The 17128-nt window shown below is 39.6% G+C and overlaps 1 non-coding gene across 1 annotated transcript; it reads left to right on the top strand.

Moving 5' to 3' along the window:
- Nucleotides 1–14650: 14650 nt before the first annotated feature.
- On the top strand, nucleotides 14651–14722 carry Trnad-guc (transfer RNA aspartic acid (anticodon GUC)). Its single transcript has one exon. It is a non-coding gene; the product is annotated as a tRNA-Asp (tRNA).
- Nucleotides 14723–17128: the final 2406 nt, after the last annotated feature.

The raw sequence follows: 17128 nt of genomic DNA, 5'->3' as shown, positions 1-17128 counted from the left end.
CGTTTAATGTGGAATTTGAAATGTTATATCCCAGTGGTATGTGAGTATCATGGTATCTTTTTTTATGTATCCAATGTTGCTGGTATTTCTCATGAAGCACCAGACAGCACGAAAATCAAATGTGAGACTGTGAAATGACACTGCATTTCGGACATTTGATCATTTGTTTCTCGTCCTGTCAGTATTCTGGAACAGGTCACAAAAATGGTTTCAGTAAGACGAAAAACTGTTCTATTTTCACTATTTCATGATTTTCTGCGCAACTGTAGATATGTCGGCTTCTTGTTTACGCTGTTTCCAAAATACACAAAACCAACATCAGAACCCCACACGCCAGACGACACCTGAGAACACTGCCAAACGGTGAAACTGCGTGTTTATATGTTGGACATGTGTTACTCTTCCAGATTGAAATTTTTTAGATTCTAAAAAATTCAATCGTAAACGTATAACATAAGTCGACTATCGCGTCAACCCTCGGTAGACAGCTGGAGTCGAATTTTCCCGCCATGATATTGTTATGAATAGTCAATTATTTTCATTATGCTAATTATGTTATGAATTAAAAACTTTTTAATTCTACAGGAACATAAATATTCTCTTCTTTGGTTTTCGTCCAATAGTTTTGATGGCCACTGTTTTCTGCAAAAGAAAACATTTATAGACGTTTGACAATACTTTTTATACCTTATCGATCACGACTCTTGATATGTTTATAAACGTCACCCTGTTTTTGTGTGTGTAAAAATGTTAATATTGTCGTCCATGTTCTCTTTCTCGTCTGCAGTCATGCAGTATAGATCGCTAAAATACGTGCGCTTATGAGATCTGCAACCGAGGCCGCGTTTTTTTTATTCTAACACCGTATTTTTCATTCTGCCGTTGTCGCTCGATTGAAAATGCCGCAGGCGTACTTTGGAGTATGCTTTTCCAACAACAGACTTGTCGAAACTCGTCAAAGTCTCAACATAAAAAAAATAATCACGACTTGTGTAAGGGCGTGAAAAGATCCTTCATTGCTAAAAAAAATTTTTGACTGATTTATATGAAAAACCTTCCTGTGAAAACAGCGAATTTTATCGAACGAAGTCGAGTTTTTGTCGGAATAAAAACGTTTATACGCGGAAGGATCTATTATCCAAAAAGTAGGCCAGTGTCACGAGAGAAGTGTGTTAATAGGTGCATTCGGAAAACTCTGCATAACTAATGCAACGGCATTGACTTCGTGTCTTGTCTAATATTTTAACTCTTCAGTTTATTTATTATTCATTGACTCGTTTTTCATTTTTCCACTCTTGTAAAGGCATACTACCTGCTTTAGTACGATATCATACTTTCCGGACAACGATACAGGCTGGGGGCATGGGTTGTTAGGGCAGACCGCATGTCGCGATTAGGATGTGCCCATTGCAATGCAAATCACGAAATGTTTTTATTTTTTTACGAATATTTTCTCCAAACCGAACATCTTGTGACAAGCTTGTCTACACTCTGGCTCTTGCGCATTACTTCTAATGACGTATGACCCTGAGAACACCGTATTGTGTTATTGTTCGGGTTACTTGATTTTGGCTTTCTGCTTGGGCGGGATTTTCCCTTCATTTCGCCCGATGATTCCGATGAACGGTTTTTGTTCAGATCCCGGCGCATACAGCGCTTTTGTCCCCGGCTGTTGTGAATGTTTTCGGCGGCCTTTGTTCGCGCACCCGGAGAAGCCCTTCAGTATTCAGCTTAGTCTATGCATAGACCCCATCGTCTTCATCAAGCCAGGTCCCTCCGTCACATCAAGACCGAAAAGGCTGTCTTACAGTATACGACCTGGCTATCCGTCAAACGCGGACGAGATTTGTTTATCGCCGCGGCCCCTTTTTTCGGTCGGTGCGTCGAGTCGTTCTCTTGTATTGTACTGTGTAGGGCTTCCATATTGACGGTTTGTGAGAAGAAAGTGTTGGCTGACCTATCGGCGAACGTGGCGTTTTGTCGTGTCCGCTGGGGGGAAAATAACCGCTGGGGGGAACAAAGAACGAGTAAGGGAAAATATCGCGAGTATCCAATTGATGATGGAAAGTGATTGCCAATTCTCAGTGTTCATTAATGACAGTGGGAGCAACACGCTTGAGCGATGATGCGTGTACACCTCTCCGAGTCTCCCTCAACATCATGCACGATACCCTATCTTCTCTGCGACACGTACTGGGACTATCCGTAGAGCAGCGGCCATTGATATTGCCCTGTAAGTCCGACATCAAAACAAACGACGCAATAAGTAAACAAAGAAGAAAATAGGGGTTGCACCGTTACAGAATATAAAGTTTGTAGTCATTGTTACTGTGTAGAGGTACACTCGGTCCTATTAACCCACCATTCTGTTGCGCCATATTTTAATTTTTAACGTAACCCAACGGGGCTGTTCCTAAATGACGTCACATTTGATTGTTGATATGCAAAAACAAACACTTGTCTGAAATGTTTGACGAAATTTACTCGCCAAATATTGATGAAATTTCTACTGTGATATCATCGATGTTTATCATGATGAAAACCGCTAGATTCAATGTCAATAGATGTGGCTACATTTTGCAGGAGTCCCCCGCGAAAACCCGACAAAAATTCTCCAACTTTCTGTCGACAGGAGCAAATGTCGCATCGCGCACGCGTCGCAGTATTCTGTGACAAACCTGTCGTCATCGACCATGCTGCTTCTTCAGCTCAGCCGCGGAGAACGAGCTGAACCTACGGTTGGCTCGAATCTAAGTAATAAATGCGTCTGACCTCGTCCCATCCAATTGAAACAATTCATATCGATTGTGGAGACGACAGCGTCGGTGAAGGGAATTTAAAAAATACAAAGATTAGTGACAGAGGGCTTTCAAATAAATTATCATTTATCTCTTTACACTATATGTTTACGCAGATGCGCATGGCGACATTTCGCCACTGTATCAATTGCCAAAGTCTTACAGCACAATGGAAAACACCGAATTCGACCAACTTATTGCAATGAATGGCATAGAAAAGGAGAATAAACAGTCCATAGAAGGGGAATTAATTGACCCTGTTACAGGTCGCGTACGAAAATCCTCGGTCAGCGAGATCTGTTTTGTGCATATTGTTTATTTACGGGTTGCCCGAGAATGGCGCATAAATTGTGAACTGGGAGTCCCTTGCTGTGTTCTGTCCTTAAAGAGGTGACCCGGCATCAGTTATTTACAATCTGTCGTTACGGCTATATGTATTTATGTGGACAAGATCTGCGCACAAATTGGCAACGCGACCGTGACTGTGGATACAAGTTGAACAGAAGCAATAGCTTTGCCCTTCGTTCGTCTACTAGGTCCTCGGGCAGCCGATGACGTCACGTCCATACATCTTTCACAATAACACACGATTTGTGAATCGCCCAAGTAGAAGATAACAACGGGTTGCATGTTTTCCCCCTCTGGTCAGACAAAGTACGTTGAGGAATCGCCCTCCCTTCCCCCTTTCCTTAGAAAACATGCAAAGAGCTCAAGAGTAGACAGCCATATTTCACGACACTCGCAGCAGCTCGGCCTGCTGATGCCAAAATGCGCCAGAAATCCTTTGATCAACTGCATGGCTGGGTCTTGGACTCTCCGTAACGGCAGACGGCTCTCTGAGAACAATACAAGGTGCTATCACTAAATTTATCCCTCAGCCAAATACCATGCGCTGTAATTTCACGAGATACGAGTGGTTTTATGATTCAATCAACGCTTTTTCCAACGCCCTAAAACGTCAAATGGCGCGCTATATTCAATCCGTCAAATTGGCTCGCTTATGAATGACGTTCATGTGCAATTTGTGAATTCCGGTCGTTACGAGAACATATTACCATCACCTATGAACCTTATACGGTGTCAATAATCCATTGCTTCAACATGCTTCAAAGAGGTAGAACTACAATACCTTATTTTTCGAAATCAAATAAATAACACCTCTGGCTTTATTTTTTTATCCCTAAAAGGGGTTTGCAATAATATGTCCAACATGGCTGACCAAAACCATTGAGAAATATAGCCATCCTGCCGATGCGTGCACAGTCCCGGGCTACGCTGGTGTTTATCACAGCTGCCAGGAGATGGCAGTAAATATTTCATCTTAATTTGTTGCCGTGATCACTTGCGAAATTCAAACTCTATCTGGCACTCTCACTGCATCAGTAACATTAAACAGGAAACGTGTTTACTGCGCGTTTCGGTAGATATACGTGTTCGAAATAGGCAGTTTCCGGTCAGAATAGCATTTTACAGACTTGCGATATGTCCTCTCTCTGTCTCTCTCTCACATATATATTCTCAAATATAAATAAATATATATATATTTATATATATATATATATATATATATATATATATGTATGTATATATTTACTGATATATATACAACACGCATACATATATGTATATGTATGCGTGTTGTGTATATATATATATATATATATATATATTTTGTTATGTAGGTCATTTCACCCACACTCATCATGACCTGAGTTCAATTAGTCTAGAACATTCTCAAGGTCACTGCCCTTAATGACCTCACAACCTTGAATTCAATTAGTCATGTTTGGAATGTTCTGGAAAGTTGATTAGTTGTGTAAGGGAGATAATTTTAGAACAGTAATTAGCATGTCAATAAAAGTTCTAGATTGTTCTTATATGCCTTTATAAAAGGGACGTGCACAGCTTCCAGTCAGACTTTTGGGGATCGTGTCTCTTGTGTGTTACTAAACTCCAGCAGTAGTCATTCTCAAGACTTTTCAAGACCTTCACTGCCAACGCTGGATTTATACTGTGGACTTTGTGCAACTACAAGCCTGCAAGCCGAAGGACTGTTCATTCATCCGACTGACTGTTACAACTCTGAGACTGGAGCTTTGCCGTCCCAGCTGAGATAAGTAGTCTGTACACTTTTAAAGCCTGTACTCTATCCCTGACTTAGCAATTAGTTTTATTTTCGTAATAAATTTTGTTTAAACGTTAACTGCTGAGTTCACCCTTTGTTCGTTTTCTCTGCACGTAACAAAATATATATATATATATATATGAGAGAGAGAGAGAGAGAGAGAGAGAGAGAGAGAGAGAGAGAGAGAGAGAGAGAGAGAGAGAGAGAGAGAGAGAGAGAGAATTTTAACTCCAGAGTGTTCGGGATGTTCATAGAGGAACACAAAATTGCATGCCTGAATAACCAGTTAACGATATTATGTGGAGGAAAAACAAACACGCCACCTTTCGACAGTACTGTCTTAATTTGGTTCATGTGATAAAACGTTTTAAGCAGAATTGTTGGTCGTTATGCTGAACTCTATTGACATGCCTTGTTTTATTCAACAGGATAGCATCAAATGTCGTGGTTTTCCTTTGGCCTTATCAAAAGATAGCGCCTTTCAAGTTTGTTATCGTCATGCCGAAACTTTGAGAGTACCGAATGTCAATAGCTATGCATTTTACAGTCTGCAGAATAATGAAAAAAGCCAAACGAAACGAAAAACCGAAACGACGCTGAAAGAATGTGACATTGTGCACGGAGGGACCGCACTTCCATAAATTGCGCCGCAGATCGAAACGGAACCAGCGTTCTGTTTATTTTCAAATTTGCGGCATTCTACAATCTCGTGAGCCAAAGAAAGAAGCGGAGAATCCATTCAATGCTTGCCGTGGCAAACAAACGACAATCACTTTATCCGAGACACACTTCGCCGACGGGCAAAAGAAATCATTTTATGTAATAACGCAACGCCAGTCTAGCAGGGGTCAACGCGATTACCAGGCGTTTGGAAGGTTCAAGGCTACAAAAAAAAATCCATTCCGCTGTCGCTTTTCGATCAATTTTTACGATCGTCAACGGCATGCATTTTGTCGGAAGTTACGCCTCGAGCACAGTCTACAGGCGTCGCGTATCATTAGAATAATAATCTTGGCATTGGTAGGGCCTAAGCAAAAATAGTTCAAAAAATTATGAATGCGTGGGTTACGTAAGGTTTCTCGAGGACACAAGCCGAGGATGTAAATAGTAATGTGTGACAAATTTGAAGGAAGACACTCCTCACACGAATTACGCAAGGATTCATAATGATTTGCAGCAAATGGCTTTGTATTGGGGTGCTAGAGAAAAAAATACATTTTTATAATAAATACCTGTAACATATTACTGATGGCAGATGTCTAAGATATTGATCGTGTATTTTTCTGCCTTAAAAACGTGAAACAGGTACTGAATCACATTATAGCAAACACGACGAGTTTTTTGTCTTTAAATATACCTCGGTTTATTAAGGTATACTTGTACACAGTACGCGACTCAAAAATAACAGTGTTTAAGATTTACTCATATTTATTTGTTCGATGAAACATTTCCCTTTTATGGTCAAGAATGGCACAAGTTTTAGGATTGACGGGTAAATTACCTCGAAATCACCGATATTTGAAATTCGAAATGGCAGCCATTCTCTATATGCTATAAACTGTGCGGAGAGGGTTGGATTTTTCATTTTCACTAACTTTGTCCAGATTCCTCTCGAGCGACTCCTTGCCTTCTTTTCTAATTAAATCCAGGGAAAATGCAAATATTTTAGTTATATGAAATTCCGTTATGTAGAGAAAGGAATGCCAAGTATCTGTGAAAGAAGTTGAGTGCTTGTGTAGAGTTGTAACGTATTTATGTATACATTGCTATTGAGCTTGAGGAAGCAGTGAGGAAGTTCATGTTAAGTGTATGAATTAGGCACGATAGTAAGATGGACCACAGTGCCTCATAGAGGGACTATGGGTTTTAGCTTCAGGACATAGTAGCTGTAGGAGATGCGAATCAAATTTCACTAATAAAAATGGCAGAATATAAATAAATAAGATGACAACCAGCCTACATGAATCGTTCCTGAGATATATCTTCAAGATCACATGAACGTCTGCTTACCAAGTACTGCATGCATTTTGTGACAACGTCTCGAGTAAACAAAGAAGAATACATTCAGGTGACGATTTTGAAGTGGATTGCAATGTATCAGGCCATGGGCACTCAAACAAGCACTTGGGTGTGCAAACCAGTTGAGAAAAGATTTAACCCTTTCCCGTGTACCGTAAAAAGTTCAATAATTACACAGTGTCGGCGCCGATATATATCTTCATGATAAAACGTGACAAAATAGTGCAGCCCTGGGCTACTGGTAGTAATGTTTACAATTAAGAATGTCAATCCTAATGATCAGACTTGTACACGGTGTTGGGCTATAGCGTGTCCTGCTTGGTTTTAATCGGTTGTCTTTCACCCAATTTCCTACTTTATAATGGTCAAACTCTGCCATATAGAATCGATCAAAACAATGTTTGTGAAAGGTATAATAGACGGAATATCATATATCTGTGAACTGCAACCACAGTCACAGACAGTTGAGTAGAACACTAATGTCTATGATACACCAGTGTTACAAGTTGTTAACAGCAGTGGAACAGGTAATATCTGTACACTGCGGGACCTGATGCCTATAGCCATTTAACAGGCTCCACTGGTAGTTTTCTGTATTAGGCAAATTGTAAGTTGATTAAGTACGCACCGGACAGTCAGTCTCCCTGGAAATGTTTTGTAACGTACTGCTTATTGATGTTAGGCAATTAGACAGACATCCATAGCTTACAGGATGTAGTTGCCCTGGGTAGGTATACGCAATGTATCTGCAGGTTAAAAGGTCGTTGGTAATCATTAGACAGGCGTTCTCTCGCCGTCACAATAAGCTACAGGTTGGTAGCAGGTATTTGGCAAGCTCTCTCTTACGGATAGAGCATTAGCTCTGTGAAGGGTGGTTATAATATAGCAATGACTTTTTTCCGCTTTCCATTATCTGGCACATTTTACCCAATCCAGCAGAGCAAATAGATCCCTTTGAAGCATTCCCTTTTATTCAGTTTCCAGTCGTGTAAATGTTTTTTCCAAGGTTGCAACTTTTATATAAGTTTTGCTTTGCGCCTTTTGATGTTTCTTTCCCCTCCTTCCTCAAATCTGATGGGCGATATCCGATTTTGGATCACGGAACTCATTGGACTGTCACTCTTTAGGTTGTAAGATGGTTTACCTATGGATACGTGTATGAACTATCTCCTGTCGATTTCGTTGGGTAGCGTTGGACATGCGAAAGGGCTGGGAATCGCTTAGAGACGAAACCTAGATTAGATTGTCCAAATCCAGAGAACAACTGATCCGAGCTCTTGCCCTAAAGAGAGGAATCGTGCTACTTTTCAGTGTCTCAGTTGAAAGACGGGTCTTGTCTTTCAAGATGTTAGTAAAGTGTTTGAAGGACAATGGACATTTCCAGTCCAAGAGTGCTCCACAAATGCACAAAGATCCTAAGTCCTCGCAATGGCAAACGCCTCGGGGAAAGGTTCCGTACTACACCCAAACAACGCATGTCTTTTGAATTTTGCTTTTTAAAGCTAAAAGATGTATATATGTGAAAATATGTGTGCCTCCGTCTCATTTTGTGTGAGTGGGTCTACCATAACCTTTCTCAATGAGTTACCCATGACTTCAGAGAATGTAAAACAAGAATAATAATTTAAATCCTGGGCATTTCTGGTTCTTCTGTGTGAAACAAAGTTGTCATGTGACCCCGGATAGAAAAGGATCCCAGCGGTTTCTTTATGGAATGTATAATAAAAAATCTTGAGACCCATTTCCATCACACAGATTATTTTGGCAACTTGATATGAAATACGTTACGTGTCTGTCAGATTCAAGAATATGCGGCGGGATATCCATATAGGGTTATTCACGCAAGTTTTTCTAGTTTTTTTCGCCCTTTGTTTTTTAGAACAGTGTCTAGAATCTGGGTAGTTATCAACTTTCTCGACGTTGCTGTTGCAGTTCAGAATTGGACCGGTAACCAATCAAAATGTCGCACATGTCAGTTCTGCAGTGGCACGGCGATGCATATATACGCACGTGGCGATCGATTTTCGTCGTATGGAGTATATCAATACCAATTCTATAGTCCAACATCATACTGCATCTGATCTGACGTGTCTTTTTAAAATTAATATCTGTGAAGATCAGAAGCAACATTACAAATTCCACAGCAAAGGGGAGAAAGTCGATGCGCTTTTGTTTTTGTTGCATGACCTTTTGTAAGCTTGTAGCAAAACTGAAACGTATTTTTAAAGCTCCATTATCCGGCCTGTAACTTTTGATAGCACTTTCGTTTTACTTCATCCTTTGTTTGTCAAAATGAGTTTCTTGTTCTATACGTGGACGTTTATGGGCAAAACTAATCACGAGTTTTCCCAATACTAACTAGCTATATCTGTCCATATTATGCCAAGACAACCTGTGTTTAGCTTGTCGACGTAGACTCTATATTGAGGTATGTCAGCTATTATTGTTCTTGGTTCTGGGTCTTGGAAATATGCATTTTGCACTTGTACAAATATTGTTTCCCACTAATCAAAAGATGGTTTAAGATGCTTGGACAATCCAAGGAACCTAGAATTATATGTTGTAGAGTTGAAAATTCTGTACCACTTATATGTTCTTTATACGACTTATGAAAAGTATCCCAGAGTTCTCTAGCATAAATGCAAAAATAAAACAAACGATTTCTTGTTTCAACTTCCCTATTTCAAAAACTGTAAAGCGGATCACTGACATTCCGAGCTTTCATTTTAAACATATCAGCGTTTGTGTAGAGAATACGGTGTAAAAGCTTTAATTGAAAAGTTCTTACTCTAGTATCAATTGTACACTTAAATGGAAGTGTATTTAACTTTGAAAGTTCACTGACAGAAATGTTGACTGCATTATTCAGACGAGAATGTATTTTTTCAATGATAATATCAAATCTGATACTCCATGCATTGTATTTGTAAAGGCCAATACTTTGTATATCAACAGACATTGTGACGAAGAATAGAAAGTATACCTGCTTTCAGAGACATAAATAATGACATATGACCCCGTTAAACCAACCATTAACCTAAAGCTGTTTATATGACGAGTGTCAACTATCACCTCGCTATACGGTACGCTGGAGTTTCCCTACAGTTAATGATTCATGCACATATTTCTGGTAGATGGCATTACTCTATATATGCCTTTATTCATAGACCCTAGAGAAAAACTATGCTTAATTCAACTGACCGCTCCCTCTGTACGCGGGGCTGTGCAGACTGTCTTGTCCCTCTGTCTACCAGCACATTTCAAGACGTTGACAAATTAGCATTAGTTTTCCGAATGTCACAAACACTACAAAAAAAAACTTGTACGCAAAGATAACGAATAGGCCCTTTCATTTTACTATCGTTCGAGACTGGAAATTCTTTGAATGGCTTGTCAGTTATTTACATTCAACTATTTTCTTGTCAAAGGGACATTGTTGTTTTATTACATCGTTATCAATTAGGTCACGTTGGATTCGTTTTACAGACATGTCACAGGTCACAGGTCACAGGTCACTATGACTTGCCCAAATAACTTGAGCCTGCACGAAATAAATTACGCGAGTAATTTGTTAAAACATTGCAGGTAATATTTTCAAGTTATCGATGCTCACGCTAAATTCAGAAAAAAAAGGGTAGATTGAAACGTCCATCGTTAAGCACATAACTGATCACCTTAAATTTAGATCACATAAACCACAATACAAATATAATACTGTATTCTAATACTAACCGCCCATATTGCTTGTCAGGCACGACTTCACTCGATGCAGGCATGTAACATTGTAACGTTAGAGGTCCAATGGTAATGCTCAAACATAAACTAAATGTAAAACAAAGGAGTGCTATAGTAACTGACAAAAACCTAATAATAGCAGTTTTTGAAAGAATACACAAATGATGGGGCAAGTGCTAATTGGTTGATTCAAATTATGAATATTTCATATGTGACTGGAGAAAGTCTCTTACCATAGGCCCGTAAGTCGAAACCTTTTTGCGGTGTTTCATAATTTTACTTTCAAGTTAAATTTAAGATGAGTTCCTGCAAAAGTACAATGAATGATGTTCGTTCAAATATTGTTAGTGTTGAACTTGAACTGCATGTGCAAGTATTAACAAGATATAAACGGGTGCCCCACTCAAAGGTGAAAACCCCCATGCACATTTGCAGAAAGAACATAACTGTGACATAAATCGATTACGCATGAGACTCATCACAGAGACAACGTCTTGTCATCCATTTAGAAAACTTGTCATTGAATATTCTGAAAAAGTTCCATGCAGGGTATGGATGCTCTGTGTTCTTTGTAAATGACCCCCGTGTTTGAAAAATGGTGAGTTATTCAAATGGAGGTGAAAGCTGTGGCGTAAATCTTCCCATTCTGTTACAAATGAGTGTCGTTTTCATGGAGTAAAAGTCTAATATGGAGTAAAAAGTCTTCTAAGAATATGTCAGAAAAGAAAAAAATTGATGCCAACAAACTACACAGAAGTGCTCCATGAAGTCTTAGCGATGAACAATGTTTATTAAAATCCTTCAGTTCAAAGATTGCTCAACTTCGTTACATACAAGGCTGTCAACATATGTTTTAGTATCGATCGATGTTTTTCCTCACGCCCTCCCTCCTCCCGCCAAATACTCCAAACGCCAGGTTGTGTGTATCTATGAAATCTGGAGGAATATTTTCGGGGATAGACATTCGGACTCTCAAAGTTCTACAGCACTGTTCGGCTGACTATTTTGGTCTATACCACTTGTCGGGAGGGAGTCACCTTGAAGCTCATGGAGTAAATAAAGTCTTCGGCTTCTTATTTTTGTAAAAATCGACAATTTAATTTTCCCGTTGAGTTAACACAGGGTTGGCAGCCATTTTGAAAAGCAACTGTCGGTCGACACTAAATGATTTGTTTCTCTGGTACCAAATTTTGCACAATGACCCCGGATTTTAGCTGTAGATTTCGATAGGTAATTATTTAAAGGTTCTTTAAGGAAAGTTGGAGCAAAATCTTTCGATTTCGAAGCGAGTGCTACCTTAAAAACTATTTTCGACGACATTTAGTAAATCCGCGCGAATCAAATACAACTTGAAGAACATGAACACGATTGGAACTAATTTGGGATGATTGGATTTTCATATTTTTCAAATTTCTCAAAAGTGTTAGGTGCCGTATAGCTGAATGTTACAACATTGGAAATTACTTCATCATCAAATTATCCCAAATTAGTTCCAGTCGTGTTCATTGCGACTAAAGCATTCTGAAGCAAGTACTACACACCATTAGGTTTAATCAAATACTTAATGGTAAGGTACCAAAAGTTAAAATTAAGGAACTAGGTACCTCAAAAATGGAAGCTTTAAATTATCTTGCTTATACTTCGCTCATAGAAAGTTGAAGCAGTTTTCAAGTTCTTTCATAATACAAGAGTGTTACTTCTATGAGAAAAACTATTTTTTGATTTTACATAAAAACAAGCCAGTCATGTGAAAACTTTGAAAATGTTTCAACCGATTCTCAGACGCTCTAGGTAAAAAAATTGTTGTTTTTTCAGAGTTCTAAACTTTGTCAATCCCAAAGGTACATTCTCAGCTGCCTCAATCTCACTAATAATGTCATGACACGAGACTTCAACTGCGACTTCCCAGAACAACGAGAACACGGTACGCAACGAATGAATCACGTTACAGTAGCCGAAAGTGTTGTATGTTTCTTTTTCGTTGCGCCTCCTTACTGTCGAGCGTATTGAATTGTCCCATGCTCGAGTAGAATTGAGTGGGTCGATGGGCGTCTTCTTCAGGAGTTGCAACAATCGTCTGCCAACGGTGGCAGTCTGTGTGTCGCCATGTAGGAAACCACGTGCTTTGGTCGAATCATAGACTGTGTCGGGTGGAAGACTGTCTCTGGAGGAGAAACATGAGGTGGAACTTACATCCCGAGACATGTGTGAAAATTTGTTAACACGGGCAGCGTTACGCATTAATCACCATCGACTTATGAGGAGTTATTTAGGTTAGTGTTTTAGGGAATGGGTGCATTGACCGTCAGAAGAAAACAAATTTTAGGACGTATACGTGTACCTACTAAAAATAAATCTTCATCTTTGCCAATGACGGGAGACAGGTGTTACAAGACTGGGATAGGTAAACAGGTCTGAAGTGTCTTGATATGGAAATAGGTAACAAAATAGGTACTTCAAAACTCTCTTAAAAAACGTTAACCCCCCAAAATGAAAATCGGTCGACAACTTTTTAGTCTTTGATCACCTTCGTTGCAGCCAATGGGAGGGAACGGTTTACAAAATGTTTCTTTCGGTTCATTCTAAGAGCGATTTGAATTATGCGTCGGCTCTTTACGATGACAGATATTGGGCATGCTTTACACTCGACCTTTTCATCCGATCGGTGCCGTAGATAGGTACGACAATAGCATTGAGTATAGTTGCGGTTTACAGAGCGGCCTTGGTGGTGAACACCTACAATGCTGAGGAATCACACTCAATACTGCGGGGAAATTGCAAAAATTACCGATTGAACTGTTACCTTCGAAAAGAACAGCACAACCCCGCAGTGAACTTGGAGACCTGACTTAGACCTTTTTTGCCATGTTACCGACTTATTGATAAGACTTCATTCAGTCGCAATGTCTGTCGATAGACGCAACAAGACATAGCGAAAACCGATCAGTATAAGCTGCTTCGCGTGTCAAAGGTCAAGAAGGAGCAAGCTCTTGTGACTTCAAAGGGGATCGGAAGAGGTTGCAACTGAGGCCCTGGAATCGTTGAGTAATATCATCTTTCAAACACCACGGCCTTTGTACATTGTTACTGACCGTTTTGACCTCGGCATTACTTCCGAAACTTTGTCGCGAGGTTGACATGCTAATGCATTTTTACATTTATCTGGTACCAGTCAAAGGTCGCGCGTTTTCTGCTTCAGCAAAGAACGGTAAAAAAGGCTAAGTCGCTTTATTTCCAGAATCTGAGGTTGTCCCGACCATGATTTGGGACCACCTTTGCGGCATGATAAAAGCGCCAACGAAAACTGAACACCTTCTCCAGAACGGGTAAAATTTCAAATTCTAAATTGCTTAAGAATGTGACAACTATAAGTGACTAGCCAAAGGTGTGCCCAAGAAACACAGCCTGTGATATCAGTGACACGTTATAACGGTCTGACAGTCAGGGTTGCTCAGCTGTGTTGATAGAACGTGGAGGGACTGTGATTGTAAAGATAACGTTGACAGGTGACGCGGTCGTGACCTCTGAACTTTGTTTGTAGTAGCGTGCGACGAAGACTTGCGCCACGCTGAGTCGCCGCGACTCTTTTCTTTCAAGCTTTGCAATACTGGTGTAATATACGGTATGACGGGAACAACGATTTCCAACTTGTCAGAACCCCGAATGCAATGGTAAACTCTTTGATCGGGAATAGAACGTAATTATAACTTCAACTAAACTCGATGACCATGGACTGATACTTGAAAGACCGGGAAGTATCATAGAAAGTCATTGTTTGTACACTTCACGATCATCGATAATATCCTAAAATTATTTTTTTTTAAATAATCACGGAGATGATGGTCTTGGCTATAGCCAGAAGCATGTCCGTTAACCATACAGTCTCACTATGACAAAACATAAAAACGAGCTGATGATATGTGACTTTTGTAAAACATATAAAGTAAGAAAGAAATACCCACAGTATTCGTCGTCCTCGATAGTATAGTGGTAAGTATCTCCGCCTGTCACGCGGAAGACCGGGGTTCAATTCCCCGTCGGGGAGGCTTTATTTTTTGACGAATCACATAACAAATTAAGATTGTCACAAGGGCAGATGTCAGTTTGAACAAAACATTATCTTTGTGCGATCGACCCATTAGTAGGTCGCGGTGATATCTTAAATGATACATTATGTCTTTAAGTTTCTTGTCTAATGATAGGTCGGTTCATCCTCCGGATCGAATCAGTGTATGGGTCCGGATAATGCACTGGCCATGGTCAAGAGTTAATCCGAACAGCAACTTTTATGAGTGAGCTTGTCGTCACAACTTGTTCGTGGAAGAATCACAACTTATGCTTATCTCATCCAAAGTTACAGCTGCTGGCCTTAAAAAGGAGCACTTCCCAATCCCTGGTTTTCGGATTAGTCCTTGTTGACATTGAGTACTTACATGGTGTTAGCCCTTTGTCTTCCATTGGAATTTTTATCAAGTTGGCCAGTTTGCTTTTAGATAAAAGCTGATAAATGACCCTACCCCTTTCACGTCCCTATCTTTCTTTCTATACCTCTATGCCTAAATCAAGTTGAACTTTCCTGTTGGTCGTCTGGTAAGTCACGCGCACAGTATGAATTATGTAACACGGATGACGTCATCACTTGAACAAAACCAATACACATGCAAAGCTGGAGTTCTGCTTGTATGGTCATGGAGATAATAGGTGTGATTGACTGTATGATCAACAAAATACTTGAGGAGAAAATAAACAAGAATGCGACGTTAATCTACTTTAACAAATGCGATGTCTTTTATGCCTTCGACGGCAATAGCAATAGTATCTTTATTCATTTATTTAAACTTTTATTGAGCGGTCGAGTTACTTTACAGTAATTTTCATCGGGGCTCATTCAGAAAAAATGAAATAAATCCAGATCACAGAAATACGTACAAGAAGAGATAAACTACAGTGAAACATTCCTTCTGATATAGTCTTTCAAGTTACATTTGAAGGTATAAAGACTAGCGCTTTGTTTTATATCTGTAGGTAAAGCATTCCATACTTTAGATCCTCGGAAATGAAACCTACGTTGACCAGCTTTTGAAATACACCTTGGTACATAACAGTCCTAGCGATATGCAGACCGTGTATTATGGTCATGAACATTGCAGTTGAGAGCAAACAAGCTGGATAAATACGCTGTCTAATTGACATAATGTTAAGAGATGAAAATAAATCTTCTGATGGAAAATCAAAGGGAAATTCAAAAAGTATACGTAATGCTCGTTTCTGGAGAATGTAAACTTTATCAATATTTTTTTCTGTTGCATTACCCCATACTATGCAGCAAAATACTCATAGGGGTTATATAATCGCAATCTACGTAAAAGACCTATAAGCAATACGCATACTTAATTTATTACACCAAGTTTCGATATGGTATGTCCAAAGACAAAGTTTAACCAAGGGTCACCCCTAAAGTTTTTCCAGATTTAACTTGGGGAATCAAAATATCAGAAATATATAACGACAACTAGCTATCAGTCTCATGAATGAAACTCAACCTGTAGTAAGGGGTTGTAATAAAAGACACTTTGTTTTACCAATATTTATGTGCATACGATTCGCCGTCATCCAATTTGAGATCAGACGAATTTATGGCCTCATTAACCTCACCAATACGTTTACCCCTTTTATACTTTGTTGCTTATGACAGAATAGTGATTTGGTTCAAAGAAGATGATGCCGAAGGGGGTCTCGTGACAAAATGATTTGCGGTAATCCCACACCAGTGACGGTTTGCAAATATTCAGAATCATAGAAGTGGGCTTGTGCCGCAAATACCTGCGAAATGTCATTAAACTATAAAAGTTAGAAGGCGTTCATTTCAAGATCAAGTCATATAGGGTTAGGGTTTTGTGAGGGTTAGGATTCCAATGGCGTTCCTGAAACGGACACCCTAAGTTACTGAAACTTCACAACCACTTTCTGCCGTGGACCCTCCGTGAACCCACTGTTTTCATCTTGGGTAAAACTATACATGAAAACAAAGACAATAACATTACATTTTTAACCACTATTTATATGAGAAACCCGCGTGATATATTTTTTCACGCGTTGGTGTCATGGTTCATTCATTGTATTTGATGTGAAAAGATGCAGCCTGCGACAATATTTGCTTATCTCTATTCCAACAACATGAGAAATTTCTCAACATCAGTAGCTTAACTGATGCAATCCCGGAAACAAAGACTTAGGTGTACCAGCCGAGGCAAGCTACCCTCTGCAGGTCAACAAATGTCCCCGTCATATAGGTGATGTTGCCATAACTTGTACGTATGCTCTGAAAATTGGTCACAATATTACCGTTACCTGTAGGGCTTGCGACATTGTGTCCCGAATCAAGTCTTTTCATGGCCCACTGTGTAATATATTGTAATGGTAATCGAGAACGCGTAGAACTAAAATTAGA

This window comes from Ptychodera flava, chromosome 15 (genome assembly GCF_041260155.1).
Source record: "Ptychodera flava strain L36383 chromosome 15, AS_Pfla_20210202, whole genome shotgun sequence".
In the NCBI taxonomy this organism is placed as follows: domain Eukaryota; kingdom Metazoa; phylum Hemichordata; class Enteropneusta; family Ptychoderidae; genus Ptychodera; species Ptychodera flava.
Note: the sequence above shows the minus strand (reverse complement) of the source record. Positions and strands in the feature narration are given on the sequence as shown.